Source organism: Pipistrellus hanaki, assembly GCF_964339955.1.
Source record: "Pipistrellus hanaki genome assembly, chromosome: 2".
NCBI lineage: Eukaryota > Metazoa > Chordata > Mammalia > Chiroptera > Vespertilionidae > Pipistrellus > Pipistrellus hanaki.
Genome location: NC_140504.1, coordinates 133,094,923 through 133,113,108, shown reverse-complemented (window position 1 = coordinate 133,113,108; position 18,186 = coordinate 133,094,923). Strand labels below are relative to the sequence as shown.

Sequence of the window (18,186 nt, the reverse complement as noted above, 5' to 3'; positions counted from 1 at the left end):
CAGACCCGTGTATGCCCAGAGCCCTGTCCGGGTAGGGGAGCCTGGATAATGATTACAATTAGCTGCGACCTTTCGTTTCTCTGGCTGTGAGTGTGCAGTATAACGTCCACCTGCCCATGGGGACTGTGATCGGAGGGACGGCCACGCTGTGCCTTTGTCAGTCCACTCAGGTGGCAGTTAAAAACGTGGGCAGCTGGGCAGGGGCACCAGAGGGAGATGCGCGGGCCTGAGGCACGCTGAGGCCACAGAGCACTTCCTCAGCGCTGTCCTGGGGACCGAAGCCGGGAGGGACAGCCGTCCCCAGCTGGCTGGTGGTGGCAGCTCTGGATTCGCTGCTCCCGGCAAATCCAGGCCAGGAATGGAGTCAGCCTTAGAGACTTTCAGAGTAATTTTACATTTCTTGAATCTAATAATAGAAGTCTACGCTTACATTTTGTGTGCCTTTTTAATTTCATTTCCTAATATTTTATTTTTAAGTCAGATTGGAAGCTGAAACGTTAAACCAAAACAGCGACAACTGGTCCTTCACCTCAGACGGTCTGAGTCTCTGCTCTAGGTCACCCCCGGCGGCCGGGGCGGGAGGTCCGGGTGGGCCGCACTGGCTCCCAGTTTAATTCAGAAACCACGCCCACCGACGACCTGTGACCTGCACTTGGACACCTGCCCGGTTCCCAGCAAAACCAGGCTCAGCAACGGCTGGCTGGAGGTCATGGGAGCAGGAAAAGGCTGTGTCCTTGTGTTTTCCCAAGTCCCCCTGCTTGGCCTCAAAAGCCCTAAGGAACTAGCAAGCTATCCTTATCACCCTGCTCTGTCCCCGAGCGGGGACAGGGCCCCACATGCCTCTCCACCAGAGAAAATGAAAACAGACAGGATTTCCCAGCTGGATTCTTATCCTGGTCTTTCTGAGCATGCGAGCCCATGGAGGCACTGGCCTCAGAATGACTCAGGGGCCATTTTCAAGGTGGGGCTCTGGCTTACTAATTGTTTACTTCTCCCTCCTCCTCTTCCCCACCATTGTTCTTTCAGTGCAGGCATGGGAGGGTTTGATAAGCTGAATCCATGTCAGAGAGGCTGCCGTCATCGGCTGCCCGATGCCCGCAGGAGTCAGCAGTGCTGTGGGACACGGTCTGCTCGGACCCGGGTCATGCACAGGTGCTCCTGAAGACAGCTCGCTGGGAAGACTTGAGGGTAGAATGTAGACTGTCCACTGGGCCACATTCACTGTTAGTTTAGTGTCTGTCTCGCTCCCACTAGATTTTAAGTTTCACAAGAGCAGGGACCCAAGTGTCTTCTTCCCAGCTACCCCAAGCAATGCCTGAATGTATTAGGCACTCTGTCCTCCCTGAATGAATACATATGCCAAGATGAGGCACCTCTATGACTTTGCTTTGTTATATGAAGATCCTCCTCTTCTCTCTCCTATTCTGGCTGGGCATGTTGGCACAGAGCTAACGGGTGACATCTTCAATCTCCCTCTCTCACCGGGAGATGTGATGCCTCAGCTCTGGCCAAGGAAAGGCCCACTGCAGTGCTGGTGGGATATCGCAGCTGAGCCGCCATGGTGGGAGCGACACCACCATCCTAAACCCTAAGGAGGAAGCCACACCCTGGGGGAGCACAAGGCATAGGCTAGGCGGGCCCTCACACTGCGGGGTCAATATCCCAGCCCCGGATTGCCCGCCTCCGGGTCTTCCTTGTGATCGCCTGTCTTGTTTAAGCCTGTTATTTTGGGTGTTCCTGTCACTGGCAGCTGAACTAAATCCCAAGGCTACTGTGACCCTGGCCCCTATTTAGCCACCCTGCCGGTCTGTGTGCCCAGCCTAAATCCCTCGGGCTGCATCCTTGGACAGAGCTCGGAGACACGTAGAGATCAGCAGAGCCTATCCTCCATGTAACGCTCCGGTGAAAGTGTGCTCTCTTTATTTCTCCGTCTTCTCCTTCCTCTCTGATAGCCAACAACCAGACTGCTTCTCACTGTCCCACCCACTCTTTCTTTTCCAGCATCTCTCATAAACCTTAAGGGTGTTTTGTTTGTTTGTTTTTGTTGTTGTGAATCCTCACACGGGGATATTTTTCCTCTTTTTCTTTAGAGACAGTAGAAGGGAGGGGGAGAGACAGAGAGAAACATCGATGTGAGAGAGACATAATGATTGGTTGCCTCCCACACGTGCCCAACCAGGGCTGGGGATCAGCCTGCAACCAAGGTACAGGCCCTTGACTAGAACCAAACCCAGGATCGTTCAGTCTGCAGGTCAATGCTCTATCCACTGAGCCAAACTGGCTAGGGCCATAAGTTTCTTTTGTTTGTTTTTTTGTTTTTAGCATTTTATGTGCAGTAATCTTTCACTCCAGTTTTTGAGATAATACTGTTTTATACTTGCTACCAAAAATATAAAGTCAACTATCTTATTACTTCTATCCTAACTCCTCAGAGGAAAATCGACAATTATTGTTCTCTTCCTGTAGACTCTAGACGGGGCACTATAGGAAAGCACACAGAGAGGAGAGAAACAGAGACCAGTAAGACCGACCTTCCTAAATAATTCAGGAGGGAAGACCAGACTTCAAAAAACATGCCCTTGTCCAGCCAGCGTAGCTCAGTGGTTGAGCATTGACCTATGTACCGGGAGGTCACAGCTCAATTCCCAGTGCCTGGGCTGTAGGCTTGAACCCCAGTGGGGGGTGTGCAGGAGGCAGGCAATCAATAATTCTCTCTCATCATTGATGTTTCTATCTTTCTCTCCCTCTCCCTTCCTCTCTGAAATCAATAAAAAATATTAATATACAATATATATATCCTTAATCTCTTGCATAAATTATGAAAACTTAGGAGGTTACACAATTGCTCAAGTTGTATTTGAAAGAGAAGGGAGGGGAAGATACAGGGAGAGGAAGAGGAGGAGTGGGGAGAGGAGAGAGTTGGGAGGAGGGAGACACAGGAACAATTGCAAAGAGTTCTTCATTCCCAGCCAGTGGGGACTGGCTTACGGCATTAAACCAGCTGGGTGGCTGCTGGGCGCTTCTGCCTCAGCAGGTGATGTGGGCACTTAAGAAGGCAATTCAAAAGTCACCCACGGGTGGTCATGCTCCTCATTAAACAGTGGTTTAATGCGGTTCCTTTGGGGATGGATGCCTGCTAGAACTTTCACTCACTGTTTTAATCACATATAGGAATGCAACTTTTATTGTTTTCCCAGTGCCTATGTTTTATGAGGCCCCGACCTTGCCAACTATGGTTTTGCTGCTATAGATAAGTACTTTGATGGGCTGTTAATCCCATGGTTGGTGAAGGGTGACCATCCACCGTATTAGAAAATTTACAAAAAGTACCCACTTGTCTCTTTGAGAGCACCGTAATTGGTATTTGTACTCCCTGGGGACCAGGAATGAGATTCCTGCTTCATGGAACGGGTCATACATTTGATCGAATTCTGTTGGTTTTCCCCAAATACCCAAACTTTTGCTATTAGTGACCCTTCCACTTACCGGCTGCCCTCTGTGAGGAATCTGAGTTTCTCCCAGAGATGCAGCCCTTTCAGCCATGGCCTAGACTAGTTTGAGATCTTCTGGACCATGAAGTAAATTCTAGCAATTAGAAGTAACACAATAGCTACTTTGCCTTCGGCAATGGTTTTATTCACCTGTGTGATCATCCGTGTCCTCTGAGATTCTGATTCTACTCATGCCAAAGACTCCACCCGCCCTCCTCAGGCTACCTTCTGAGGCAAGGGGAGGAGAGGTTTTCACTGACGTAATATTCACATGCATTGTTATTTTATGCGTAGCCCAGAATTAAGCAGGAGAAGCGACAGAATAAGAGGCAGGACCCAACACTCCAACAGCTTCCAAACTTGGGAAAATGAAGAGGACACAGCACATCATGCACACCCGGTCCAGGTCCCAGCTCGCACTTCCCCACTCCTTCTCGTTGCTTTCTGGAACCAATGGGCCTCAGAGACTGGCTGGACCCAAATCATTCTCCATTCCTCTGTGGGCATGGGACGTCAGCACGGAGCATTGGCACAGGGCAGTGGGCATCTGGGACAGGGGGCACCATGACACCCAGAGCAAGTTTAATACAGCTGTGCTCCCTCAAAAATTTACACTGTGCCAAAACCGGTTTGGCTCAGTGTGTAGAGCGTAGGCCTGCGGACTGAAGGGTCCCATCAAGGGCATGTACATTGGTTGCGGGCACGTCCCCGGTAGGGGGTGTGCAAGAGGCAGCTGGTCCATGTTTCTCTCTCATCGACATTTCTAGCTCTCTATCCCTCTCTCCTCCTCTCTGTAAAAAATCAATAAAATATATTTAAAAAAAAAAAAATATATATATATATATATATTTAAAATTTACACCGAATGGACACGCAAATTCACTGGCCCTTTGGAGTTGATATTCTTCAACTTCCAGACTGAGAGAGACAGCAAGACAATTCATGAAGAATCAAACTTTCACCCAAATGCGCTACATGCTACTGATGACCACAATATAGTAACAACTTTTCTCCAAACTCAAATTCTCTATTCGCCCCCAGATGTGACCATCATTCCAAGAAGACGGGTCTGATCCCCTGTTTCAGAGTTTCAGTGGTGAGGGGAGCAGGTCACAGTGAGGGAGGGTGGGGACAGGGCGGGGGTGCTGCCCCAGCTCGGGCTGCACCCTGCACAGCAGCTGAGGCACAGCCTCCGGAGGCAGGGAAGCTGCTGGGCTTTGGGTCAAGAACGCTCTGCCCACAGATCTTGCCAGGTTCATTCGGGGACCAAATCTGCCCACAGCTGCCATGAGAGAGAGATGCAGGCAGAACCCAAATCTCCTACTCCAGGGCTTGCCTGCATTTGAGCCACCAGAAATATGGCCCTTTTGGGGTGGGTGTAAGAAAGGTCTATGTATATCAATTAAGTCATAATCATACCTTGAGCAGGAAAGAAAGAAGAAAGGGACGGGGGCTGGGGGGTGGGGAAAGAGGGCAAGAGGGAACTGTTCCATGGTTTCCCACCCGCGTGGCTCCCAGTAGCTCTGGGCTGACGAGGAAGGGAAGGTGGTAACTAGGGTAAAGGTGGAGGAGGCCGCGCTGTCACATCCAGTTGGAGGTTAGTTAGGAAATCCGTGCGTTGCTATCACTGTTGTTTTTCATGGCAATCGGAGTCCAGCTACACCTTTCCCGGGGCCACATTGCAACGACCCTGAGCTGTTACAGCCATCGCCGTTCGTGTTTAAGAGCGTGGCCAGCCCATACCTCCCCCCCACAGGCTGTGCCATGGAGGGCCTGAGGGCCTGCAGACAAACGAGTTCTCCTCTCTGTGAAGCCTCAGGCCGCTGGTCTGCAAATAGGCAAAATCCTCCGTGCTGAGATGTTACCACGGGTGAAACGGGTCCGTATTGAGGACATGAGGGCACACCTGGCATGCAGCCCGCACTGTTAACTGCTGTTACAGGCTTGTGTCAGATGCTGCTCATCTGGTCACACACACACACACACACACACACACACACACGAACAGCTCGTGTTCCGGGCGTTTGGTCCGATGTGTGGAGGCACGGGGCCCTGCTGGAGGGGAGCAGTGCAGAGAGCAGCCTGGCGCTTGTCTGGGTGCCCGCTGGCTGCCGTGCAGAGGTCTCCTCCCCCCTCCCCAGGACCTTGCCGCCGCCGACCCCAGTTCTCTGGTTCAGCGACAAGGACGGGATGGGTCCTAGCCTGCCAGCGTTGGCCGGCTCCAAAGATCACGCTTATCTCTCTGGATCTGGAACGAACGTCTCTGCAGCCCCGTGTGGCCCCCAGCAAGTCTGGCCCTGACAGGCAGGAAGAGCCTGAGCCCAGGAAATGGTTGGGAACCACATGCTAGGGGCTCGGAGCCAGCGCCGGGAACGTGCTGGGAACTTCGATGCACACAGACAGCCACGTTTCAGCAGTCCTCCTCCTCAGAGGAGGAGGGAGAGCTGCTCTAGCCTGGGAGGAAGGGGCTGCGTGACATTGGCGCCTGCATTTCCCATCAGGCACAACAATGGGACCGGATTTATGGGAGGCTAGTGCTCCGAAGTCTGGGAGGAGGGAGGGGGTGCACGGAGCATCTGTGGGAAAGCCCAGAGGAGGCTGCGCACACTCATTTGCATGTTGGAGACAGTTGAGGGGATTAGAAAAAGATGGCATCTGCATTATAATTAATATTGATTTTATTCTGTCCCTCCAGGAAGAAAAGCTCCCAGTTCCCACAGAATTTTAAATCGAGCACATCACCAGCAAAGACAGAGTCCCCAGGCCTGGGAGTTGGGAGTGGGGGTAAGAGAGGCAGGCAGAAAGAGAAAGGCTTGGGGGGGGGGGTGTGGGGGGGCAATCAGGACGAAGCAATTAGCCAGCCATCGGGCCTCCAGCCGGGATGACAGCTCTGGTCCCTACCCTCATGGCGAGCAAGCGAGTCTGGGAAGACCACACACAGAGGAACAGCTCAGCCATCCCTGAGCTGGGAAGCACTCCGCCCGGATCTCATCCCTGCCTCCCGCTCTGCAGCCTGAGCAGCTCACTCACGTCTTTGCCGTTTTGCTTTCTCTTGTGTCAGAAGAGAAAAGACATAGCTACACCTCAGCAACCCGTGGGCCCAAATAAAGGCTTGAAAATGTAAATGACCCAAATCTGGGGGGAGGGGGGCGCGAGGGGAGAAGAGGATGAGGAATCAGGGTGAGCCCTTGAGGATGACCCTTGAGAACAGGAAGGGCATTTGGCGCATGCGAGGCCAGAGGAGCTGGGCTGGGCTGGGCTGGATGGGGGTTCTGGTTGCGGGGAGAGGGTTGTGGCACAGAATGACGGCAGTGTGTGTGCACGCGCACATGTGCATGTGGTGTACACATATCACCCCTCCTCCCACAGGAGAGCTCCACACTTCCTCCAAGCCTGTGGTTCAGACGCCACCTTCTTGGTGATTACTGGCTGACCTGGGTAAGGGCCCCTGACCCACGCTGTTCTGGGATCCAGAGTTCTCTCTGGGGTTTTTCTCGGTGGAGCAGAGTAACAAAGACACTCCGCCCACTCTGCTGACAGTGTCACGGGACCTGAACTCTGCAGGTTGCTCCACCTCTCGTTCCCGGCCAGAATGTGCTGAGAGCATGAAGTCAGAACGCCAAGAGGAGGAGGAAGAGACCGAATGTCTGGTGGCACGCACATGGCTGAGCCCCAGGGGATGACATCAGCCGGTACCTTCCCCTTGTGGCCTCAGCTGGTCCGTGCTGGACTCCTGTCACCTGTGACCAAAGACATCCCCATCCAGGAAGGCAGGGACCGGACAGAGGAGCCTGATCCTGCGGGCTGGGGGGTAGACATTCACACTCTGGAGAGAGAACCAGAAAGCCCTGCCTGGTTCCTGGGTGATCACTGACGCCATAAGTTACATAAATGTCTAATCACGACGTGGCACACCTGCAGCTAGCAGAATATTGCCTGTCAACTGTAACCGACAAGCAATTTTTTGCAGGAAGGCAGCAGCTACAAAAGCAGATGCTTTCAGACAGATCAATCTCACCGCAGTGAGCGGGAGGGACCGGCTGGCGGTGGGGCTGCCGACACAAGGCGAGTTCGGAGTCTCCTGCAAGGTGCTGCCGCTGAGGTCTCCATCGCCAGCCCTCTGGGTTGGCGTTCAGGTACGAATATTTACCGGAATCCACTTCAGAGCTTGGATGTCAGTGTGGATGAATGGAACTCTCCTTCTCTGCCAAGCCCGTTCCTCCCTCGTCTGCTTTCCCTGAACCTCTGTCGTAGCCTCCTAACAATGCCCTCACCCCATTTCTGGTCCTCAACCGGCCACCTGCAATGCTCAGAGTTAGCCTGCTCCCCGCGCCCCCCCCCCCCGGCTCAGACACTCACGGGGTGCCCCAACTATGCTGACAGGAGGCCCAGAGTCTCCTCCAGCGCCCCTGCAAACAAGTGAAAGGTCTTTGTATGCCTAGTCCCCACTCCCCCAGACCTGGTGCATGGGGCACACAAGCCCCCAGCCTGCCATATCCTCCCAGATCCCCGAGCTTTGAACGCATTTCTCAGAGACCAGAGAGCTGAACCCCTGTCCTTGTCATATACTGACATCTCATATGGGAATTCAGGCCTGAATTCGAGAGGAGGACCAGCCAGGAGAGGGCCATGGACCCCCAGAAATAACTGGTAAGGCAGCCGAGCAAGGTTCTGTCATTATGCAGTGGTGTCCACGGGTCAGCAGATTTGGGTCATTTGCATTTTCAAGCCTTTATTTGGGCCCACGGGTGGCTAAGGTGTAGGGAAATATTGGTTATGTACTGAAGGGCTCGCAGCCACCCACAAATAAAACCCAAAGCCTTCACAAGGCTTCTCTCTCTGGCCCTGAGCTCCAATCCTAATTAATGCACACCGACACGGAACCCGACGGCAGGGGCCTCGCACAGCTCCCTGAGCACACCGTTCCTGTGTCCCTCCTTCACGCCGCCGTCGCCTGGTCCAGCAGACAGAGTGACACACCTGCTGAGGTGTCAACTGTGCAGCCTGGCTGGGGCCCAGGCAGGGGAGCGGGGAGAGAGCAGAGGGGAGGGTGAGGCAGGCAGGGGCCTCGAAGACCACAATAAATTAATTGGATTTAATCTAAGGGGGCGGGGAACCCACCAACAGACTCTACACAGTGGGCGGTGCGTCTGCTGCCACAGGCTCTTTGAGGACAGAGGCCATGTCTCTGGCTCCCAGGGTGAGCTCAGCGCCTGGCACCCAGCAGGTGCCCAGCAAACACTTACTGACCAGAACCGAACTTGCCTTCCCCGCCCATGCGGCAGCTTCCTTGTCAGTGGGTGGGAAGGGGGTTGGTCAAGAACAGGTGGCCTTGGTTAACTTTCTAGTCTCCTCTTGTTTCTTTATGCACCGAGGGACAGCAGGACCTGCATCCCGGGTCTCCTGACCTAACGCACAGAAAGCACCTGGCACACAGTAGGCTCTTGTCTGGAACAAAGTGGAATTTGAACCCCCTTACAAAGATGACGCCCAGCCACAAAACATGCTTCACTAATTTTTTTTTTAATATGATAAAATCTATTAAAAGGTGTTAGAGATCTCTGGCCTTTGATCACTTAGTTTTAATGGAATAAAACTAGAAGTTGGAACAATCAATTTCTACTTAGGCATAAATTTGTTTATTATGTTCATTTCAGTTCTTAGAGTTTTGAGTAGCACTGAATGGTTCCATCTGTGCAGGGTGACTCTGACCACCTGTAAGAAGGCACTTTCCCTGGGTGGCAAGCACTCTGCATGCATTTGTCTCATATTAACGAGTACACGTGCTTACAGTTAGCTCCAGCTGACTCCCACGCCCTCAGCACATGGGCGACAGAGTCGCCGTGTGAGAGCGCAAGAAAGTTTCATGTCCTTCACAGGCTCAGAGGCCTAGTATGGGGATTAGGCGTCCTTCAGGGACTTGGAGGCTTAGTCAATAAGTTTTTTCTTTTAATTCTTAAAAAAAAATTTTTTTCAATTAAAGTTGGAATTTGATATTATTTTATACTAGAGGCCCAGAGCATGAATTCATGCACAAGTGGGATTCCCTCGGCCTGACTGGCAATTGGGGCCTATCAGGCTGTCTTGCCCAGTCCTGATTGGGGCCAATCAGGGCCAGTTGGCCAGGGGGAGGGACTGTAGGAGGTTGGCTGGCTATGGGAGGTTGGCTAAGGGGGTGCACTAACCACCAGGGGGAAGTTCCTGTGTTGAGCGTCTGCCCCCTGGTGGTCAGTGTGTTATAATAGCGACCAGTCCATCGGTCAAGGGGTCAACCGGTCGTAAGGGTCACTTAGGCTTTTATATAGAGAGATAAGTTTTGTGTGTATAGCATAATGGTTTAACAATCATATACTTTACAAAGTATTGTCCCCAATATTTCTAGCACCCACCTGGCGCCATACATAGTTATTACAATATCACTGACTATATTCCCTATGCTGTACTTTACATCCCCATGTCTATTTTATAACTACCAATTTGTGCTTCTTAATCCCTTCACCTTTTTTCACCTAGCCCCCACGGTAACATTTTTTGTTGAATTAAAATAATTATTTTCTAGTCTTTCACTCTATGATCAAGGTGGGCAACGAACTGCCTTGAAATAAAACAGGAGGAAGGGATTGATTGCATGAAAAGAGGAGAAGAGAGAATGTAAAGGAAGGGATGGAGGGAAGGAGCTTCTGGGCTATGTTATCCTAGTTAGGGGCGCTTGGTCACAACACCCAGAATGCCATGGGCTCTTGAACAAAGCCTCTTTCTTCTGCCCTGGACCAGCTTATCAACAGAGGGAGAGGTCAGCAACAGTCCAGACTTCTCATCACATCATACCAAACAACCCCACAGGCCACGTGTTTCCAGAAATCTCATCCAGCACTTAGGATCACAAACGAAGTTATGTCTGCCCGGCGTTCTGGATCATCATGTAAAACTGCTCTAATGTCAGAGGAAGCCCCTGCCCCTGAGGAGGTGTGCTGTGAGCAGCCAGCAGGTGGCCCAGAATCCAGAAAAACAGACTCACCTCAACCCCCTACACTCTGGTGAGACCTGCCCTGACAGGAAGCCTACGTCATCGCAGTTCCTAATAAACATTGTAGACAGAGGGAAAAAGCACACTTTCGATAACCATTCCACTAAGTGCTCTGATGTTTTGCTACGGTTGCCTCGTCTGGGATCGTCTTGCAAGTAAATCCACCTAAGAATGAGATTCTTTGGAGATTCAGCTTTGAAGCCTTGCTTTGTGTAGAATCCCAAGCAGCGGGCCAGGGTACAGACAAATATCATAGTATATCAGGGCTTTGAGAGCGCCAATTGTTTTTTTTGTTTTGTTTTTTGTTTTTTAACCATTGAAAAGTTGCAAAAATTGAACCCCCAGAATGAATAAAACTCAGTGACTTCTGCCACTCTTCACCCTGCCCACAGGCTGAAAAATGAAAGTCCAGTTCTCCCCAAGTTTCAAGTTCAACAACTTTAGTACAAACCCTTGCGTGTTCTAATTTAAGGTCACATGGAAGGAAAGGGGATGGCACTTATGGCGATCCTAAACCTTGAAAAGAAACTATCACATATTGAGGTCTGTGTCACCTTTTTACTGATACTCTCGGGCTGTATGGCTTACCTAAAATATTTTCTTATAATCCAAGGATAAATGAAGAAAGGCTTGACTTTCCTAATCCAACTTACCCCACTGGGGTGCCAGGCTAGATAAATAGCCAAAGTGATGAAAGCCAAAGTCTTCACTTAAATAAACAAGTAACTTTGTAAGTAAAAATCCAAAGAGAAAAAAAAATGGTAAATCCCAATTTCCTCTCTCCTATTTGGTAGACACCAGAGCGGATGGTGGCAAGAGCAGCTGGGCATGTCAGCCTGGTTCAGCCTTGTGGTGGTCACCGTGGCCTGGCCACTGGTCTAGGCCCTGCACGTGGCACTACATTTAAGGGGGCGCCCTTCATGCACAGCCTTTAAAATTTTGTTTATTGATTAAAATAGTGTCTTAAGGAAAGCGTGCCGTATTCCAATTCGCACAGAGACACTCTGTGCCAGTAGGGAGGGGACCCAAGGGTGTCCCCGGGGCCTCTGCCTTTTGGGTGTGGGCTCCTGACAAATGGGACTGCTGGTCCCGCCTGGGTCCCTTGCCTTGAACCTGCTCCTTTCAAGCCTTACACTAAGCTCAGCGCAGCGGCCGTTGTAGGCGGTTTCCTAACTCAGACGTACACCACCTTGTTGGCCAAAGTTCTGCCGAAATAATCAGGAGGCCAGTTTTAATCAAGAGCCTTACAGGCGCTGGAACACTGTGCCTCTGATTAAGCTCGAGGCCTTCCTGAGAGCCTGCTGTGGCCCAGCCTCGGGGGCCAGATCGGAGGGGAGGTGCCGCGTGGGAGAGAGGCTCCAAATTCCTGACAGGGTGACCGCCTCTGAGACAAGACATCTGGGGAGAAAGTACAGCAGTGACCGGCAAGCAGCTCCACGAAGTCCTCGGTGTTCTCTCCCCCTTCTCTGGGGCAGTGAGGGGGTCTGGGCCCGAGGGAGAGAAATGAAGCAGCAGCAGAGAAATTTCATAACATCACACTAAGGTTCAGGTTTCTGATGCTAATGTTTAAGGGCCCTGATGATGTAAATTTCGCTTTTTCCCAATCCTAGAAAGAATCTCATCTTCAGCAAAGATCTGCAGATGGGTCTTGATGCCATTTGCCACATTTTAATTAAATCCGTGCATGCAATTTATAACTTTCACATGAGATTCGCGCTCCAGTGCCATTAAAAACTGATTTGCCATTTGCTGCTAAATCAAGATGTTTCGTTTTCCTGCTATATGTGCTTTTTCTTTTCCTAGACGAGTGATGACACAGGGGCATCAGACCCTGTGCAGATGGGGAAATGCAACCGAAACCCCTAGAGAGCCCAAAAGTGAGAAATTTCATTTTGTTCATCATCAAACCTTATCAAAGGCTTATCCAAAGAGGCTCAGAGGCCACGAATGGGAAAGATGGAGAAGATATCTACAGATCATCTTGCTTATCGAGGTTCTGAGAAATTCCCATTAAAATTCAGCTCTCCGTGTGTGTAAATGAAAAAGACTCATTTAATTTTAATTTGTGCAGATTGAAGCCTGAAAGCAGCGCACCCCCCTAGGCAGGCAGCAGTGAGCCGATCCTCCATGCGAACCTAATTATATCAGAACCGCTCTGATGGGGACCCGCGGCTGCCTTTGATGTTCAATTCCTGTTGCCTTTTATCCCCAGCCATTCTCCGGGCAAGGTTGCTCCATACCTTCCCATCCTTCAGGATCATAAAGCGATGGCTTTTGAAGCTCGGTTTTATTCTGATGGAACACCAAGGGACTGCAAATTATTTCTCACTGAAGGAGGCAGGTTTCGGTTTGAAAACTGCTGGAGGAATTCTAAGTTTGACACAAGGCAGCACACCCAACACCTAAATGGCGTCTTCCCTTCAAAAGGTTTCCCGCGAGTGGGAGATCCTGCTCCTTGCACTCATTACACCCGAGCTCCCCCCTCACCTGCCCCAGGGGGTTTGCCCATCGTGTTCCTTACCATCCTGACAAGGCATTATTTACCCCTGGGCTCGCTCAGGGCTCGGCTCCAAGGGGGTCTCACCTTTCTCTGGAAACAGAGAAAGTGAAACACGATGACATGTCCAATAGGCCATTTGTTAACATCCTGCTGTGCGGAAAGCTGCGGCCGGTACCTTCTCCTCTAGATCAAATTTAGATGATGACTTCCTGGAGCAGCCCACAGAGGAGCAGACATCTGAATCACCCCCAGGAGGCCAGCCTGTGCTCCGATTCCTCCCAGCGAGATGCCGAATGCACCACACTCGTCCAGATGAAGGCCGAAGGTCACTGGTTCCACTTAAAGGTTTATTGGGCGGGTGAAACAAAGAGCTTCAAGTGAAAGCTAAGTACAAGTCCGACCCATGCAAGCCCCTTCTGAACCACTCTGCTCCCTTTAACCATGTCCTCAAGTGACTTCCGATAACACCTCTCTCTTACCAGGCTGGCACACAGGCTTATTGAGACAATGCAAGTGAAATATTAATCACTGGGTCTGTCGGTAAGATTCCATTCGAAATAGTCGTGCTTTGTTAACATCTATGGAGAGTGGAAAAACAGATTTGAAGATAGGGGGCTAAAGATCAGCTGACCAGCACTCAGAATGCAAGGAGATCCAAAACTAGAAATCTTTTCCACTGGTAATGCTACCTGGTTAGTTCAACAACTTCATTCAGAGGATGAGTGATTTGATACATTAGCTAGTCACCAAAACAGATGCCCTATGAGCTCTTCAATAAGAATATCAGAAAATCAAAATCAACTTAATTCACCCTTTTCCTAATTCCCCTCAAATGCATGAGGCAATACTCAATAAACACAATGCATGCCATTGAAAGACAGGAGATGAAGTAGGAGAATTGGAAGAAATTGGATTTTCTTGGAAGAATTTGGATTTCTTCAAAACACACAGAGGAAAATCCAAAGATTCAGGGAGCCCTCCAGCATGATGTGTGGGATAAACAACTTTCTAAATTCTTTCTGGCCAAAACAGTACCATGACTAGCAACTGGCTCAGAAATCTGCTTTGGACAAATTGCATCATCTGTCAGGGCTAAGTGCATAGTAGGTTAACAGGAAAAAAAAAAAGATTCATCATAGCCCTGGCTGCTGTCTCAGTTGCTTGGAACATCATCCATACACTGAAAGGTTGTGGGCTCAATCCCTGTCAAGGCACATGCCTAGGTTGTGGGGTCAATCCACCGTCGGATCAGGTACGGGAGGCAACTGATTGATGTTTCTCTCTTCCATCAATGTTCCCCCCCCATCCCTTCCTCTAAAATCAATAAAAAGATATCCTCAGGTAAGGATTAAAAAAAAAAAAAAAAAGATTCATCATAAGATAGGTTTTGGCCAAGCATCAACTCCACCACTTCCAATATACAGCTCACATGCCACCTTAAAGGTATATTTCCCCCAGAGGAGTTCAAAACTTTTGCACCTCATTTAACAAAGCTTTTTTTTTTTTTTTTTAAACCACAAACACTGTGCTAGATGTCATGGGCAGAAACTCAGGAATAGCTCCTGGACTTGGAGGGATGAGACACCCAACACAATGTAACTCATACCTCATGGATCCGTACATTGCCCCTGAAATTAAATAGGTAGCAAGAATATTTATATCTCACAAGAGAAAATATGACCAAGCCCCTGAATTTTCATACTTTGTTCAAACATACTGAGCAAGGGATAGACTGATACCAGAATCCAAGCCTCCCAAAGTAATTGGGACTGTTTAGGCTGCACAGAAAAGACTGAAGTGGACCGTAAGGTGTTGAAATGTCTGAAGGCTTGGGCTGTTATTGTCACAAGATGACAGGTCAAATATTCTTGGTTCAAATCCCTAGAGAACGAATCCAGAATTCATCCTGTCTTATTTCAAAGTGCCCACTCATACCAACTAATCTGACATACTGGAAATAAACATGGTCACAACAGGCGGGGGAACACATGCATCTGAAGGGCTGCTATGTCCATTTACCTGAAGAATAAGGTGGACATGGCAGGGGCATTGATTTTGACTCAATACAAGGAGGGACCTTCTAGCAATTAGAGCTGTTCAAATGTGGGAATGTATTGCCATAAGGACATAGTACCTCTCCATCTCTAGAAATGTCAAGTAGAAAAATAATGAAATGACTTCCTATGAAGATTTAGGAGAGGATGGCCAGTTAGGTAGCTACTAAAGAATTCCAAGCAAGAGAAGGTGAGGCCTTAATTAGTACAGCACTGGTGGTAGAGAGAGGAAGGAAGTGGCAGATAAGGGAAATGGTTAGGAATAAAATCATGAAGAGTTAGTGACTGAGTAGAGATGGATGGTGAATAAGGCTGAAGAAAAGGCATGCAGCTCCTAGAAGATGACTGAGCCACCAACTCCCAGTACAGAAGCATGAGAGGGAAGCAGGTTTGTGGAAGAAGACACAGAGCCTGGGATTCTTGTGGGCCATTTGGGTGGAGTGGCTATTCCAGCTACGGGATCCAGGTGCCATGGGAAGAGCTGGATAGGAGACACAGCTTGAGAAGTCTCTGTATAGAGGGCGTATCTTCTCTCAACAGTCACCTATGAGATGCGAATAGAGGGTTTAGGAGAAGAGGGCTAGAGGTTGCTGGCTTTAAGAGGTAGTCGAGAAAGAGAAACTAAACAGGCATCTTAGTCTGTTCGGGCTGCTATAACTGACTGGATGGCTTAAGCCACAAACACTTATTTCTCCTAGTTCTGGAGGCTGGGTCATTTAAGATCAATGCTCTGGTGGATTTAGTCTTAGGTGAGAGCCTGCTTCCAGATTCACAGATCAACCTCCTCCTGTTGTGTCCTTACAAAGCAGAAGGAAGGAGAGAGCTCTCTGAGGTTTCTTTAATTAGGGCCTTAATCTCAGTCATGTGACTCTACCCTCAGGACCCAATCACTTACCTCCCAAAGAGCTCGCCTCCTAGTACCATCACATTGGAGGCTATTCACATGAATTTGGGGGGAACACAACATATGAATTTGGGGGAAAACAAACATTCAGTCCATAACAGCAGGGTAGGACTGGTCAGGAGAGATTCAGGAGAACAAGTAGAATGTGGTGTCCTAGAGGTTGAGAGCAGACTTTCAGGAAGGAATGGCCAATAATTGTCAAGTGCAAGAGAGACTTCCAATAAAATCAGCATTGGACAGCATCCACTGGACTTGGCAAGGTTGCTGGTGGGGTAAAAGGGGCTGAGGGGCCAATGGGAAATGAGTAAGCAGAGGCTGTGTTAACCAGCTTTGAGAGGAGGCAGGCAGGGACCAGGAAGGCAGACATAGAACGAGGGTTATTTTTAGAAAGGGAAAGACTGGCACATGTTTATAAGCTAAGAGGACAGTGTTGGTCGAGAAGGACAGACTGATGATCCCTGAGGAGAGGGTGGTCACAGACACAGACGGCAGGCCCTGCCTTGGTGAGGGAGAGGGACTCTTCACCCTCGGAGGCTGGAGGAAGGAAGCGGAGGTCATGGATATGAACACAGCTGTAGCTTGTGGGGGCGGGAGTGGGGATGGAAAAAAATAGCATGCCTGATGGTCTTCGCCGGTGCTGTGAAGTAAGGAAGAATCTTATGAGGGTTGAAGAAGATAGGGCTTAAAGAGAAGATGAAGGGAGGGAGGGAGGAGTGAGCAGAGCAAGAACAAGCAGAGCTGGTGGGAGGTTTCATGAACATGGGCACGAGTGAGGGAGATACTGTTTATTCATTTGACACAACGGGACCAAACCCAAATCCTCGCCCCACGTCCCCGTTCTCTGCCCCGCACACCGCCTGCACCATCTGCTCCCGCACCGCCTCCCTGGGCTCATCTCCTCCCCCTCCTCAACTTCAGCCAATGCCCTTTCTCTCTTCCTCATGTCTCCTCTACCTCCTGTTCTTTCCGTTGCTGTTCTGAGTTACCTCCTCCAGGACCTTCCCTGGCCCAGGACCGCGTTAAGCACCTCTGCCCGGGGTCTCACCATAGGCCGTGTGTTCTTTGCTTTGCACCTACTGCGTACCTGGGAGATAGCTGCCTGCATGGCCTCCTCCACCAAACCCAGAACCGCTCCTCAGGGCAGGGCCTCTCACTCTGTCTCCCCAGCACTCAGCAGGCCCTCAATACACACACTGGGCGAGGGGCGGCGGCGGGGAATGAGCAGGTGAATTCTGGGTGGGAGGCTGGCTGCGTGGTCCCTCCAGCCCCCTCTTACTAAGAATCTAGGATTCTAGCTTGTTGGTTCTTGATGCATCACTGCTTTTGTAAAAACACACATGGCCCTGGCTGGTTTAGCTCAGTGGATAAAGCGTCGGCCTGCAGACTGAAGGGTCCCAGGTTTGATTTCGGCCAAGGGCAAGTGCCTGGGTTGTGGGCTTAATCCCCAGTGAGAGGCGTGCAGGAGGCAACCGATCAATAGTTCTCTCTCATCATTGATGTTTCTATCTCTCCCTCTCTCTTCCTCTCTGAAATCAATAAAAATATTAAAAAACAACAACACTTTAGAGTGGACATAGGGGAGAGTTGTTCTCCATACAAACGAGAAGACTAATCATAACTCTTTCATTAGCCGGAAAAATAAGCTGTGACGTTCTCATGGTCAGAGCCAGATTCCTCAGCAGCTCCCGGGGCTGCGGACAGACATGAGGACAGAGATGCCTCAGCGGCATCCAGTCCCATGAGCCCCTCCTCACTGCTCCTCCCCTCCAGGCCGGCCTGAGTCTCCTCTGCTATCCTGGGGACATCCAAAATACACGCCAGCCCGAAGGCCCCCGAGCTGTCCTTGGCAGCATCTTAAACACAGAGCCGGCGGAGGCCCCCGGGTGCTGCGGCCTCTCACAGGGCGGGCGGAGCAGGAGGAGCCCTGTGGCCAGAGCACCAGCTCTCAGCGTGCTCTCCTGCGTCTGGCACAGGCCCACTTCTCCGGAGTCCTGGAGGTGCTGCACCCGCGAACAGACTTTTCTCAGGATCCCAGGCTCCTCTCTGCTTCCCACCCACATCCCTCCAACAAAAACAAAGGCCTCGGCCAGGCTCCAAGCTGCAGGGTCTGTGGGCAGGGGGCCCTGGGACACAGCCCCTGTCCTTCCTGATGCTGAAACCAGATCCCGGAAGCTCCCAGAGGCCAATAGCATGCATGCAGGTCTCTTTAA

At 50.5% G+C, this 18,186-nt stretch overlaps 1 protein-coding gene across 4 annotated transcripts in view; it reads right to left on the bottom strand.

Moving 5' to 3' along the window:
* BCAR3 (BCAR3 adaptor protein, NSP family member) overlaps positions 1-18,186 on the bottom strand; it is a 113,580-nt gene that overhangs the window by 31,724 nt on the left and 63,670 nt on the right. The gene's annotated exons all lie outside the window — the stretch shown is intronic.